The following is a 14,140-nucleotide window of genomic DNA, read 5'->3' on the forward strand; positions in this document are numbered from 1 at the left end:
TATCTCTAAAGACATTATATAGACCAAACTAAAATCCTTATTTTGATATGAATGCATTTAAAAACTAAGCGTTTCTATTGATATTTTTAGAACTGTCTCCATAGACCATGGCAAGGGAAAAAAAGAACTTTTTTGTATATTTCTTACTCTCACTGAGGCTTTTGACATACTTCCAGAGAATTTTATAGGGTACTTAATGCTAGTGAAATTTTTTTTATCTTACATTTGGTTCAATAAATTATTGCCCCCCCTCAAAATCAGCCCTTCTTTTTCCTTTAATTTGCAAGCAACAATACAATATCTTATTATAAATTTGCAGCAGTATCTTCTGGGAAATTCCAGGTGAGAGTGACTTCATTCCTAGTAAGTAAGAAATTTGTTTTGACAACCTCGAAATATTTGAATTCCATAATCTGTTTATTTGATCATCTAAACTCTTCCTCTCAGTAGAAAACACTTCCCAATTGCATATTAAAGTTCTTCATATACCAAGCCAAACCAGGCCTCAGCACATCCAGAAACATCTCTGCAAGGATCTGGAGTTTTCATCAGTGGTTTCTGGTTAGGAAATTCAACTCTGATAGAGTTCCAGTGCACAAGTCTATTATTTACCAGAAGGTACGCAACTAATTATACATGACAGGAATTTTCCACCCAATCTCTTTTCGCTGCCAACTCCTGGTCAAAATACTCAGAAGCGCACGTTTTATTATCCATTTTTTAGGTGGCACTGAAGTACATTGGGTACTAAATCCTTATAATCAGCAAGAGATTAGTCCAAAGATCTTCCAGAGGCCCTGACTTCGCGACTAACATCATAGCATACACTGTCCGTAATTTCCTTTTCTGTGAGATAACAACATAACGCTTCCTTCTCACGGTTGCCGTGAAGACTTCACTAGGTCGTGCTGTAACTCAGAACACAGTGGCGCTGAGACTTCTGCAGACCAGAGAGACAGACTCCTGGGCAATAGATGGGCATCTGCCTACCAGCCCCAGAGCACCTGCTTCTCCAATTTGTTCTTCAGATTTAAATGACTTTATCTGCTTACAGATAGCCAAAATTGAGAATATTAAATATAGGAATGCAAAGGTTGTATCCCATTTCTCTTTTTTGCAAATATTCTGCAGCTTGTAATGAATGATTTGTTACATGTCTGAACTCCTGTTAGCTGGCATTCGAGGTCCATCATGACTGTGACTCTATTTTATCCCTATCAGTATTCAAAAACACTGATTTATATGGTAAATTGCCTTGCTGTCTTGCAAACACTATACCTCCAATAATCATGGATCCCAAAATAGTCTTGATTCCCTCCTCCTCTACCACCAACACCAGAAGCAACAACAAAAATAAAATTAAAAACCTTCTTTCTTTTATACATCAGTGGCTCTAATTTATAACCAAAGTGTAATCCTAGAATCTTTCTTCATCTAATTCTCTTCATTAGCCTTGCAATTTTACCTACAAATATGTTCTGAATATTGTAGCTTCTCTCCATTTCCTCCAGGCATTAGGACATAGAGAGTCAACCCCCTCCCTCCCCTGGATAAATGCAATAGACTCGCAACTGGTCTCCTTGCTTCCATCAGTGTTTCCACGTCCTGTTTGTGCACACGAAGGGCAGCATTCCCATAACACGCACGGTACATTTGTTTATTTATTAGGATGCTTCTCCTAAGATGAAATTAAGGTGTCTGGTTCTGATAAAACCTGTACAGTACAGTTTTCTAATAGATGGGAGTAAAGTGTCTTAATAAACACCTTTTTCTAATGTACACAAAAGCATCGTATGGGTTATTGGCATCTCTATCACCTCTATGCTCCCTACAATCCATTTGCAACCCAGCGGGCCAGAGTAATCGTTTTTAAAACTGATAAGATTATATTAATCCTCTGCTTAAAACTCTTCTATGATTCTCATTACATTCTGAATAAATTCCTAATTCCCTACCAGTGCACCTTAGAACTTGAAGAACTTGACCCTGGCCTATTTGTACCTGGTCGTCTCAAACCTGCCCCCAAAAGCTCATCGCACTTCAGCCAGACTGACTTCTTCATTTCCTAGAACAGGAAACTGCTTTCCCCTCAGGGTATACGCTCTTGCTGCTTCTTCTGCCTAGAAAATTATTTTCTCTTATCTTTACATGGCTGGAACTATTTCACTCTTTTCATCTTAGTTCAAATATTACCTACTCAGAGTATTTATCTAAAGGAGTATTTCTTTCCCTTCCTAGTTAGTCTATTTTGTCACCCTATTTGTTTATTTCATAGAATTTCTTGTAAGTCACAAACATTCTTTTTATTTAGTTGTCATCTTTTAATCTTTTGCCTTTCTCCAATAAAATATTAACTCCTATTATTAAGGATGTTCCACAAGTACCTCCAGCACCAACTATGGTGCTCGACACGTGGTAGGCACTCACTACATATTTTTTTAATTATTTATTCTCATTCCATTTGATCTTTTTGGTGACTTCTGTGAACTGAATTGTTCCCAATTCATATGTTAACCCCCAATATGACTGTGTTTGGATCTTTAGGAGGTGATTTAGGTTAAATAAGTTCTTAAAGCAGGGCTCTAATCCAGGAGGACTCACGGCCTTATAAGAAAAGATCTCTCTCTGTCTCTCTTTCTCTCTGTCTGTCTCTGCATGCACTCAGAGGACAGACTATGTGAGGACAAAATGGCCATCTGCAAGTCAAGAAGAGAGCCTTGAGCCTTCAGCAGAAATCAAACCCTGCCAGAACCTTGGTCTTGGACTTTCCAGCCTCAAGGAATATTTGAAAATAAATTTCTGTTGTTCAAGTCACCTAGTCTATGGTGTTTTGTTATGGCAGCCCAGGCAGGCCAGGACAGTGACCAACTCTAAGCACAAGTTTGTATGTCACCTGAGTATTAAAACATATAGTTATTGTCTAATTATCTTTTTTCCATTCTTTTCTTTTAAAAAGATTGGCACCTGAGCTAACATCTGTTGCCAATCTTTTCTTTTTACTTCTTCTTCTCCCCAAAGCCCCCCCAGTACATAGTTGTATATTCTAGTTGTAGGTCTTTCTGGTTCTGCTATGTGGGATGCCGCCTCAGCATGGCTTGATGAGTGGTGCCATGTCCACACCCAGGATCTGGACCAGCGAAACTCCAGGCTACCAAAGCAGAGTGCATGAGCTTAACCACTCGGCCTTGTTTTTTCCATTCGATCATAAGTATCTCACTAAGCTATATCAAGGCATGGAAAAAGCAAAATGTGGTTTATGACCACGTTTTACTTTATTTTGCTTGTATAAATATTTAATTATTGAGAACTATAGCAATAATACAGTAAAGTGATGGAAAAGAAACAGGATGAACTGTTAGGTTATGAGTAGTAAAATTTAAATAGCTCTTCTCTCTCCATTCTCCACTTGTTGAAATGCTTTACATTCTGAGGATCCAAGATAAGTACCATCTTCATCTATCCTTCCAAGCACAATTAATCACTCCTTTTACTCTCCCCAAGTCCTTTGCATATACTCCTATGCGGTGTTGAGTAGATGTTGCCTTGTTCTTAAGCTTGTTTGTGAACAACTGGGTCTCTCCCACTAAGTTGTAAAATACCTTGGAATCAGAGCTGTGCCCTGGTTTCACACAGTTCGGAGTTCAAAAGTAGTGCAACATGAATTTTTGAAAGAGAATGAGTAAATGAACAAAATGAATGAATAACTAATTAAGCAAATGGGGAATAGGAAAGAAGCCTTGATACTAAAGGGAAGGCAATTCCTCCCAATTGTTGGAGGTCATATTCCTAAGAATACCACTATTAGCATGACAGAGAGTGACAAAACTTGAGAGCTCAGTAAAGTAAGTGACTAAAAGACATATATATGTGTGTTTCTGTATGTGTTTATATATATTTTATGTATACATTTATATGTATAGACATAATACATGTGTGTGTGTGTATATTATATAAAATTACACTTACAATGAGATATATGCCTATTTTAAGAGAAAACAGCCTTCACAACACACTGTCTTTTATTAAAACCTGTTCTGCTAGGTAACCATTTTCCTGAATACTTCTTTCAATTGTTTAAGTCACCAGCCAGCAGTCTGATGAGCTAATTCTCCCACAATTTTGCATCATGCAGAATGAATCTTGTCTTAAAATATTTTGAAGTAGTGCTTAGTGGTTACATTCGCATTTCTCCTTATATAATTTTCTCAACCTTAGCAGAATTTCACGTATCCAACCAACTGTATCTGTTTGCTATTGTTGATGTAATAAATTAGCACAAATTTAATGGCTTAAAACACAAATTTATTATCTTCCAGCTCTGGAGATCAGAAAGCCACCGTGGACTGGGCTCCTTCTGAAGGCTCCAGGGAGCATCCTTTTCAGCTTCCGCAACTGCCACATCCCTGGGCTTGTGGCCCACTCCCAGCAACCTCATCCTTCCAACCTCTGCTTCACATCTCCTCTCACTCTGACCCTCCTGTCTCCTTCTTAATGTCCCTTTGACACATTGGGCCCACCCAGAGAATCCAAAATAATATCCCCATTATCTTTAACTTAAGCACACCTGCAAAGTTCCTTTTGCCACTAAGGAAAACATAGTCACAGATTCTGAGGATTGGCAGGTGGACATCTTCCAGGACCACTATTCCGTCCGTCACACAGGCCATGGTGCAATAACAGAAGAGCTTGTGACTGTGGTTTTCTGGACCTGGCTATCTACCAAAAAATAACAAGGAAATCAATTTCCCACAATCTAGAGAAAAGGAGGGCACAGATTTTCTCATGTTCTCTATAAGATGCTGAACCCAAGGTATAAAGATCAAAATTTAAGAATTTAGTTTCCAAATATCAAACTGTATTAATTTAAAATATGTATTGATTAGAAATACCTGAAAAAAAGACAGAGAAATCCTAGGACCTATATAAAATGGAATAACATATACACAGCTGCTTAGTTAACAGCATTTATTCAGTGTTTTCTGTGTAAAGAATTGCATACATGGCTACAGAAACAGTAACAGAAGCCAAGAATTGAAAAGAGAATAGTAAACATGGGTCTTTGCTTTCATGGTACCCTAAATACTCAAGTAAACATATCTTTACTATGATCTTATCGTCTGTTTAGACACACTGAGTTCCATGCATGAACATTCCATCATCAAAAAATAAAATATTTTTTCATAATTTCACAGATTATGGCTAAATCAACTTTGATTAGAATTGAATATTTTGTGATGTCAGAATCTTAAATACTACTCAAGAACTCCAAAACATTAACACTATTCTGCAGATGGAGAAGGGGAGCCAAAACTTGAAGAACAATCTATAAATGAGGGAAGACTCCCAGGTTTTGCATCTTTTGTCTCCTGGCTGTATTTCAAGGGTAGTCCCAGCAGAGAACTGCACTGCAGGCGTGAGCAGGAACTCGGAGAGAAACTGCCTTTACGCCAGAGGAACAAGAAAGCGGCCCATCCAAGAAGCAGCGTGAGGAGAATTTCATTTGTTTTGTTATTACTGTTCTTTTTTTCCTGGTGTAGGTTGGGGGATATTTGTTTACTTCTCCATACTGCTTTCTCACTGCTATGCCCAGAAGCTGTCTTTAGTCATGGAGAATACCATGACAGCATTACTGGCTAAATCTCTGAGAGAAACCTTATCTTTCCAGCCAGACGACCAGGACAAGGGGACACTGGCAGCCAGAGAGTGTGGGGAAATCTTGGACAGGAGAGAGCTAGATGAGCAGATGCTCTAGTCATATAACAATCCTGAGTGTACATGCAAGAGGCAGACCCAGAGCAAACAGCAAAACCTTTAAGAAGTGGAGCATAACACACAACACAGCCGAGTGTCCCAAAGCCTTGGAAAACTGAACTGTGGATGAAGCCAACAACCAGAGGAGAGGAGACAACTTGTGGTCTAAACCTATGATTCTTCAAAATGACGTGATAGGAAAATGTGTCAAATTCTCAAAAGAGAAGACAAACAACAGACGCCAACCTCGGGACACCAGGTGCTGGAATTACAAGGACTTAAAGCAGCTACTGTGTCCACACTCTACGAGAGAAAGATAAACGCTCTTAAAATTAATTAAAAAACAGGAGTTCAGCATCTAAATATAACTTTAAAAAAAAGCCAAATGGGCAATTTTCAACAGAAAAAGATATACTATCTGAAGTTTAAACAGTCACTGGATGGGCTCAATAGCAAAATGGAGGAAATAGAGGAAACTGTCAGTGAACCTGCAGATACGTGAAAAGCATCCACTCTGAAGATGAGACAGAAAGACTTTTAAAAATGAATAGAAACTCAGCTACCTATGAGAATATATGAAAAGTTTTAGCAGTCATGTTTTTGTAATCTCAGAAGGAGAGGAAAAAGAGATTAGTGCAGAAAAAATTATGATAAAATTTTCAAAATTTGGTGAAAGACACAAATTTACAGAATCAGGAGGCTCAAGGGGCTCCAAACAGTACAATACAAGGAAAGTCATGTCCAGACACAATGGAATTAAACCAGTAAAAACCAAAGATAAAGCAAAATTTTTGAAAGCAGCCAGAAAAAAAATGACATATTACCAATAGGGATGAACTATTTATATGACAGGATTTCTCATTTAAAAAAATATGAATTTCAGATGACAATGAGTCAACATCTTTAAAGTAATCAAAGAAAAGACTATGAACTTATAATTCTATATCCAGCAAAAATATCTTTTAGCAATGACAGAGAAATACAGACATTCCCAGATGAGAATAAAATTAAGCAACTGTTCCCAGTAGAACTGTTCTAAAAGAAGGTCAAAAAGAAATTTTGGGGGCTGAAGGGAAATGCCAGCAGAGGGGGACTTGGAACTTCACAAATAAGGGAATAGCAGCAGATACGATGAACAACTGGGTAAATAGACTATTTTTCACCTCATAAGTCGACTGCTGACAACAAAAGTTATAATGCTTTTGATATAATATATGTGACAACCACAACATGAAGTAGGGATAGAAAGCGTCCTATCTGGTGGCAGAGCTTCTACATTGTACTTGAAAGTAAAATGTTAACTCTACACAGACTGTGAAAGAATGTATTAGTCAGGGTTCTCCAGAGAAACAGAGCCAATAGGAGATCTCTCTCTCTCTCCACACATGCACACATTTATATATATAAGGCGTAAATAAATCTCATATATATACACATGCATTTGTGTGGAGAGAGAGAGATTTATTACAGAAATTGTCTCACATGATTACAGAGGTTGAGAAGTCGCACAGTCTGCTATCCATAAGCTGGAGAACCAAGAAGGCCAGTGGTGGAATTCGATCCAAGTCTGAAGGGCTGAGAATCAGGGCAGCCAATGATGTAAGTAAGAGTCCAGAGGCCCAAGTATCAGAGGGCCCACGACATAAATCTTCTAAGTTTAAAGTCCTAGGAACTAGGAGCACCGATATCTGAGGGCAGGAGAAGATGGATGTTTCAGCTTAAGCAGAGAGCTCGAGTTTGCCATTTCTCTGCTTTTTTGGGTTTTATTCAAGCTCTCAGCCAATTGGATGATTCCCACCCACAGCAGTCTACCAATTCAGTCGACCAACTCAAATGCTAATCTATTCTGGAGAACCTTGACAGACACAATCAGAAATAGTGTTTTACCAGCTGACTGAGCATCCTTTAGCCCAGTCAAGTGGACACATAAAATTAACCATCACAAAAGGTATGTATATATATTGTAAATCCCTAGAGAAAACACTAAAAAATAATGTAGAGATAATTATACAAAATGTTAACAGATATATTAAAATGTCAGTAGACATGATAAAAAGAAATGCTAAAAACATTTGGATAAGGGCCAGCCCCATGGCCTAGCAATCAAGTTTGGCACACTCCACTTCAGTGGCCTGGATACAGTTCCTGGGCATAGATCTACACCACTCATCAGCGGCCATGCTGTAGCGGTGACCCACATACAAAATGGATGAAGATTGGCACAGACATTAGCTCAGGGCTAATCTTCCTCAACAAAAGAAAAGTTTGGACAATGCAAAAGAAGACCAGAATGGGGAAACAGAAGACAAAGAAAGAAAATGGGACAAACTGAAAAGAAAATTAAATGGTAGACATAAATCCAATCACATTAATAATTACATTTAATGGAAACATTCAAAACACAATTAAAATTCAGAGACCATCAGATTGGCTAAAAACAAGTCAAGATACAAGTATATTCTGTCTCCTGGAAAACCAGTTTAAACATAATGACACATAAATGAAGAGTAAAAGGATGGCAAAAAATTTGTTGAGCAAACAAATCAAAAAAAAAGCTGGAGGAATTATATTAGTCAGAAAAAGTAGATTTCAGAACAAAGAAAATTGCTAAGAAAAAAAAGGGCCATTACATGATCACAAAGGATCAGTTCATCAAGAAGAAATAAAAATTCTAAATGTGTATGCACCCAGCATCAAAGCTTCCAAATTCATGAAGCAAAAATCTAGTTAAACTGAAAATAAATAGACACTTCGAACAAAGACTTCAACACTCCTCTTCCCATCACAGATAGAACAAATGGATAGAAAATAAGCAAAGATACAAAAAATACTACAACCAGCTTGATCTACTCGATATTTATAGAACACCCCATCCAACAGTAGCAGAATACATATTCTTCTAAACTGCAAGTGGAACATTCACAAACATAGACCATATTCTTAGGCACAAAACAAGCTTTTACACATTTAAAAGTATAAAAATCATACTAAGTATATTCTCAGACCATCAGAGAATTAAAGTGGAAATCAGGAATAGATAACTGGAAAATCCCCAAATATATGTCAATTAAACAACATATATCTAAATAATTCATGGGATAAAGAATAGGACTCAAAGGAATTAGAAAATATTTTAACTAAATGGAAATTAAAATAAAACATCAAAATTTTTGTGGAGCTAAAGCCGTGCTTAGGGGAAATTTACAGCATTCAAATGCTCCTATTGGATAAAAAAGAATGGTCTCTGTGGTAGTTTACAATATGTTGTCAAATTCTTTGATTCTCCTCCCTTCAAGAGGTGGTGGTCTTCCCTTGAGGATGGACTGAATGCCGTCTGATCTCAAGACATAAAATAAAGCTATAGTAATTAAGACGGGGGTAATGGTGTCATGACAGATAATTAGATCAGTGGTTCCTGCTGTAGAGTCTGGAATTAGACTCACAGATGTACACGGATAACTGAATTTTGACAAAGAAACAAAGGCAATTTGGTGGGAAAATGATAGTGTTTTTAACAAGTAATGTTGGCACAATTGGAGTTTCAACTATAGCAAACAACAACAAAACTTGACCTGTACCTCGCCCCTTATACAAAACTTCATTCAAAATAAACCATACTTAAATACAAAATATAGAACCATAACTAGAATAAAACATGAGGGAAAATCTTTGTGACCTTAGATTAGGCAAAAAATTATTACAAACTACAAAAAACCCACAATCTATAAAAAAGAAAAATTTGATAATTGGATTTCACCAAAATCAGAAAATTTCATTCACTGAAAGGGAATGAAAAGAGCAGCCACAATGTTGGACAAATGACTATGGCCCGGAATACGTAAAGTACTCTCGAACTCAAGAATACAGTGGCAGGCAACACTGTCTTTAAAAATAGGCAAAAGATGTGATTAGTCACTTCACTAAAAAAGACACGTGGATGGCAAATAAGTCTATGAAGAAACTCTCAACATCACTATTCAGAAAACATCAATTAAAATCACAATGAGATACCACAAATGGCTTCTTAAAATGTCTAAAACATAAAGAAAAGAAAAGAAAACTGACATGCCACGCACCAGGGAGGACGTGGAGCAACTGGAACGCTCATACACTGCTGGAGGGAATGCAGTGGAACACAATTCCTCTCTTAGGTAGTCATCCAAGACACACAAATGTCAGTTCATGCAAAAACCTCTACACGACTATTTAAAGCAGCTTTGTTCATAATTGCCAAAAACTTGAAGTAACCCAAGTAGTCTTCAGTAAATACATGAATAAACAAACTGTAGTACATCCATGTGATGGAATATTACTCAATAATAACAAGGAAAAAATGATTGAAGCACAAAAACACAGATGAATATCAAATGCATTATGCCAAGTGAATGAAGCCAAATTCTGATTCCATTTAGATGACGTTCTAGAAAGGCAGGATAATAGGTACAGAGACAGATCAGTAGCTGCCGGGGTTGTGAGGTGGAAACAGTGGTGTCTATAGAGGAGAACCATGGGTGAACTTTTTGGTAGTGACCTATTCTGTATGGAACTGTGGTGATGAACATTTGACACTTCGAATTTTTCAAAATCTGTAGAAAAGTAGGTTCAAAATAAACTGTTTTCTGGCATAAACAGTTACCATTGAAGAATGAATGATTCCTTAAGCAAATGCATACACACACAAATGCACATCCATCCATACACACATAGACAGTCATTCCTCCTTATTCCTGGAGTCCATATTCGTGAATTTGCCTGACAGCTAAAGTTTCTTTGTAACCTCAAAATCAGTGCTCACCTGCTTCACCATCATTTGTTGGCATGTGCACACTAAGCGTTGTGAAAAATTTGAATCCCCTGACGTGCACATTCCCAGCTGAGATGGAACAAGGCAACACTCTGCCTTCTTACAGTACCTCTCCTACTGTAAACATGTCTTTTTGTGGTATACCTATTGCCATGTGCTCTTTCTTGGTGATTTCACTGTGTAAAACGGCCCCCAAGAGTCGTGCTGCAGAGCTGGCCAGTGTTCCAAAGCACAAGAAGCCTGTGAAGTGCCTTAGAAAGTATGTGTGCAAGACGCTTTGTTAAGGCACGAGTTATAGCATTATTGGCCATGAATTCAATGTTAATGAACCAACAATATCACTTAAATAAGGTGTTTTTAAATGGAAATGCACAGAAAACATGTTACGTATTGATCAACTGACAAAAATGTAGTGATCACTGGCTCAGAGGACTGCCCCTGGGATTCAGCTCAGTATTCACTAACTCAGCATTCCCGGTGACATTGATGCAACTACCAATGATAATCGAGTGTATTATATGGATTTACATATGTAACGTGTACATAATTGTACATATTTAAAATAGCATATTTAAATCTAAATATTAAACAAACTTACAAGCAACCATTTTTTTTAAACTCCTAGACTGGATTTAATACTTATACAACTTCTGCTAAATCGTTTTTTGTAGTCATATTCCTTCCGGAACTTATTCTCAGTTCAAAGACTTTATATGAAGTTTGGCATCGCAAGTCCCCTTTCCTCAATTTTCAAGTTGCTCAGTGGTGAGCGACCCTGGAAGGATGCAGGGTCATTCCCTGTTAATGGCATCATGGCTGCAACACACATTTGTTCAACTTCCATTTCATCAGAGCCCTGACTAATGTCCCGCTCTCTGCTGGCAGAAAGGATGAGTTAGACGGGAAAAGATCCATTTCCCTATTTAGTCTCGGCTTTAATTTTTGATCCCAATAAACAAACAAACAAGTAAACAAACAAACAATACCATACAATGTTTCTATCTATATTTTAACGTCATGGCTACCACCATAATCGTGTATTCCATAATCATAAAAGGATTATTTATTACTCTTTCTTAAAATTAGAGAAATTTTCCTTACAAACAACAGCTCTAGAATTTAACTGTGCTCTTCAGGGGTTTCTTGAAATACACACACTCTTGAAAGCTGATGTCACATCCAGCAGCAGCAAACACAGGCTTCTTAGCCAAAGGGACAAACACATGTGTGATGGGAATTTAAATAACACTTAAGGCTACTGAGGCTTTTTAAAAGATATTCAATGTGTTCTCAAAAAATCAATTACAATTAAATCGAGTCACTGTCTGAAGAGGTGGCAGAGAAGAGACGGGACAGCCGGAGCCTTTCCAGCGAGAGGACACATTCGTACTTTTTGTTAGCTTGTTCACTCTTTCTTTTATTTGTTTATTGAATGTTTATTGAGCTCTTGGTCCTTTTCAGTCTGTATTCCATCCAGCCCAGTCTTTCTCACTTTACCTTTTAGAAGAGTATCTGTCAGGACTGGCCCCAAGCTGACGTGGAAATTTGTCTTCTCTCCCTCCCCCATTATCTACAGCAGGGTCTCCTGCTCCAGACTCAGAGAATCTCTCCTCATGGCAGCCAAGCAGGGCACTTACAACTTGTGCAAGTGTGAAGGAGAAAAGTCAGGCTGCACATCCTTTTATTTTCTCTCTGTGGTGATGACAGTACTTTTACTCACTTTAAATAATAGGGCATTTATTATATTTTAAAATTCAATTGTAATTTCTCTAAGGCCTAGTGGTTGGGAACATTGAGACTTTTGGAAATATTAAAAGAACTGAGAAAGAAATCTCAGGAAAAAGATAGGGGATTGCCTTGGAAATATCACTGGAGTGTTGTATAATTCTCGCTTATAAATTGGAAAAGATTTATGAAATTCCATGGAGATAGAATTATTTCTGGCCAAGGGCTTTATATGAGGGATTTGCACATTTTCTACTTTTTTGTTGCAAGTAATGGAATACATACCCCGTGAAGAATGAACATATGGGACGGAAGCACTTTTATGTGCATGTCTGGGTGGCACTGGAACTGTCTTCAAATACGAATATGAACTGGTGAAAAATGTCAAATATTTAATCCATTGTAAAAATGGATCTCTGGGCTACTTAACATGCATTGGGGGAAATAGCAGAGAAGATTTGGCTGAGGCCTTAGACTAGGGAAGGAGATGGTCCTCTGAACAACTTCACATTTTCTGTGAGGAAGTGTTAGGGCACGCAACTTCAGAGGCCACGGTAGCTGAGTCACTCTATAAATGTTCCCTTCCGGCTACCTTATTACGGGAAGACATTGAAAGCATGTGTACAAGAGTTTTAGAGGAGAAAAGAAAACCAAACAGCTCCTTTCACTCTGGATAAAGATTTACTAATACAATTAATTCAACAGATATTTATTGAAGCACTGCTGACAGAGGCACCACAGCAGGGGTAAGTGATGAAGGACCAACGATCCCTGTGTGCACCAAACAGCTCACTGTTTATGTAAGGCAAGAATCAAAAATAAACAAATAGATAGACAGACAGCAAGCAAAATTTGTGATCTGCTGTTAAATTGATGTGTACACATATATGCACACACACACACACATATTATGGCTCCAACTAAACCTCAAAGCTCGAGTAATTTGACCTATCACCAATATGCTTTGCTCTTATACACTATCAGCCTTGCACAGCAGATCTCAGAGTTCACATCATCAGAACACGCCACATTTCAGAACTCGCTATAATAATGTCATTCTGCTTTTCCCCCAAAACAGTGCCATAATGCAATGCCACGTACACCGTAAACTACATTTAGTAGCAAGAGGCAGTGTTTCTCATAAAGAGACTACTGGACCAGGAATCTAAGATTTGACTTCTAGGCTCAATCGTTTACTCTTGGTATGATGCTGACACAATCATCTATTTTTCTTTGTCTCAGTCTCCTCGTTTGTACAGCAGAAAAATAAGACTTGCCTTGATAATTAAAAATAAAATTGGACATGGATGAAAAATGTTTATTAACCAGTAACAGGCAAATTATCAAATATCCTTAAGTTTCACACTAACATAAAAATTTCTTTTATAAATTTTATTAGTGTGAAGGATTTGCTTGAACCAATATTTTAGTTAAAATTAGGTAAAATAAATCTGAGTGGATAAAGATGTCAAAAATTTGACATTAAGCATGCCCAAGTAAACTTTCGAACTACTTTTAAAATAGAGAAGTAAAGATAATATATAACAGAAATGACTTTCAAACTATCTTGCTCCATTTGTGACCCTTATTAGGGATGTTTTAATTAGTACCACGAAGGCATTATAATTTATCCCATGCATTCTCCCGTATCAAAGTTCTTTCAAGAGAAAATGGAAACTTAATTCTATCTTTCAAGGAAATATAGTTTTATTTTTATGCCAAAATTTCAAAGATTATTAATAATCTGCAAAGGAAATGCAGAGCCACAGAATGTTTTCACAGAAAGCATCAACTCAGATGAAAAGGAAATGAAAAGCCACCTGAAAAGCCACAACTTTTAGTGGCACTTCTTTAAAAACA

Source organism: Equus quagga, chromosome 16 (genome assembly GCF_021613505.1).
Source record: "Equus quagga isolate Etosha38 chromosome 16, UCLA_HA_Equagga_1.0, whole genome shotgun sequence".
NCBI classification, from domain to species: domain Eukaryota; kingdom Metazoa; phylum Chordata; class Mammalia; order Perissodactyla; family Equidae; genus Equus; species Equus quagga.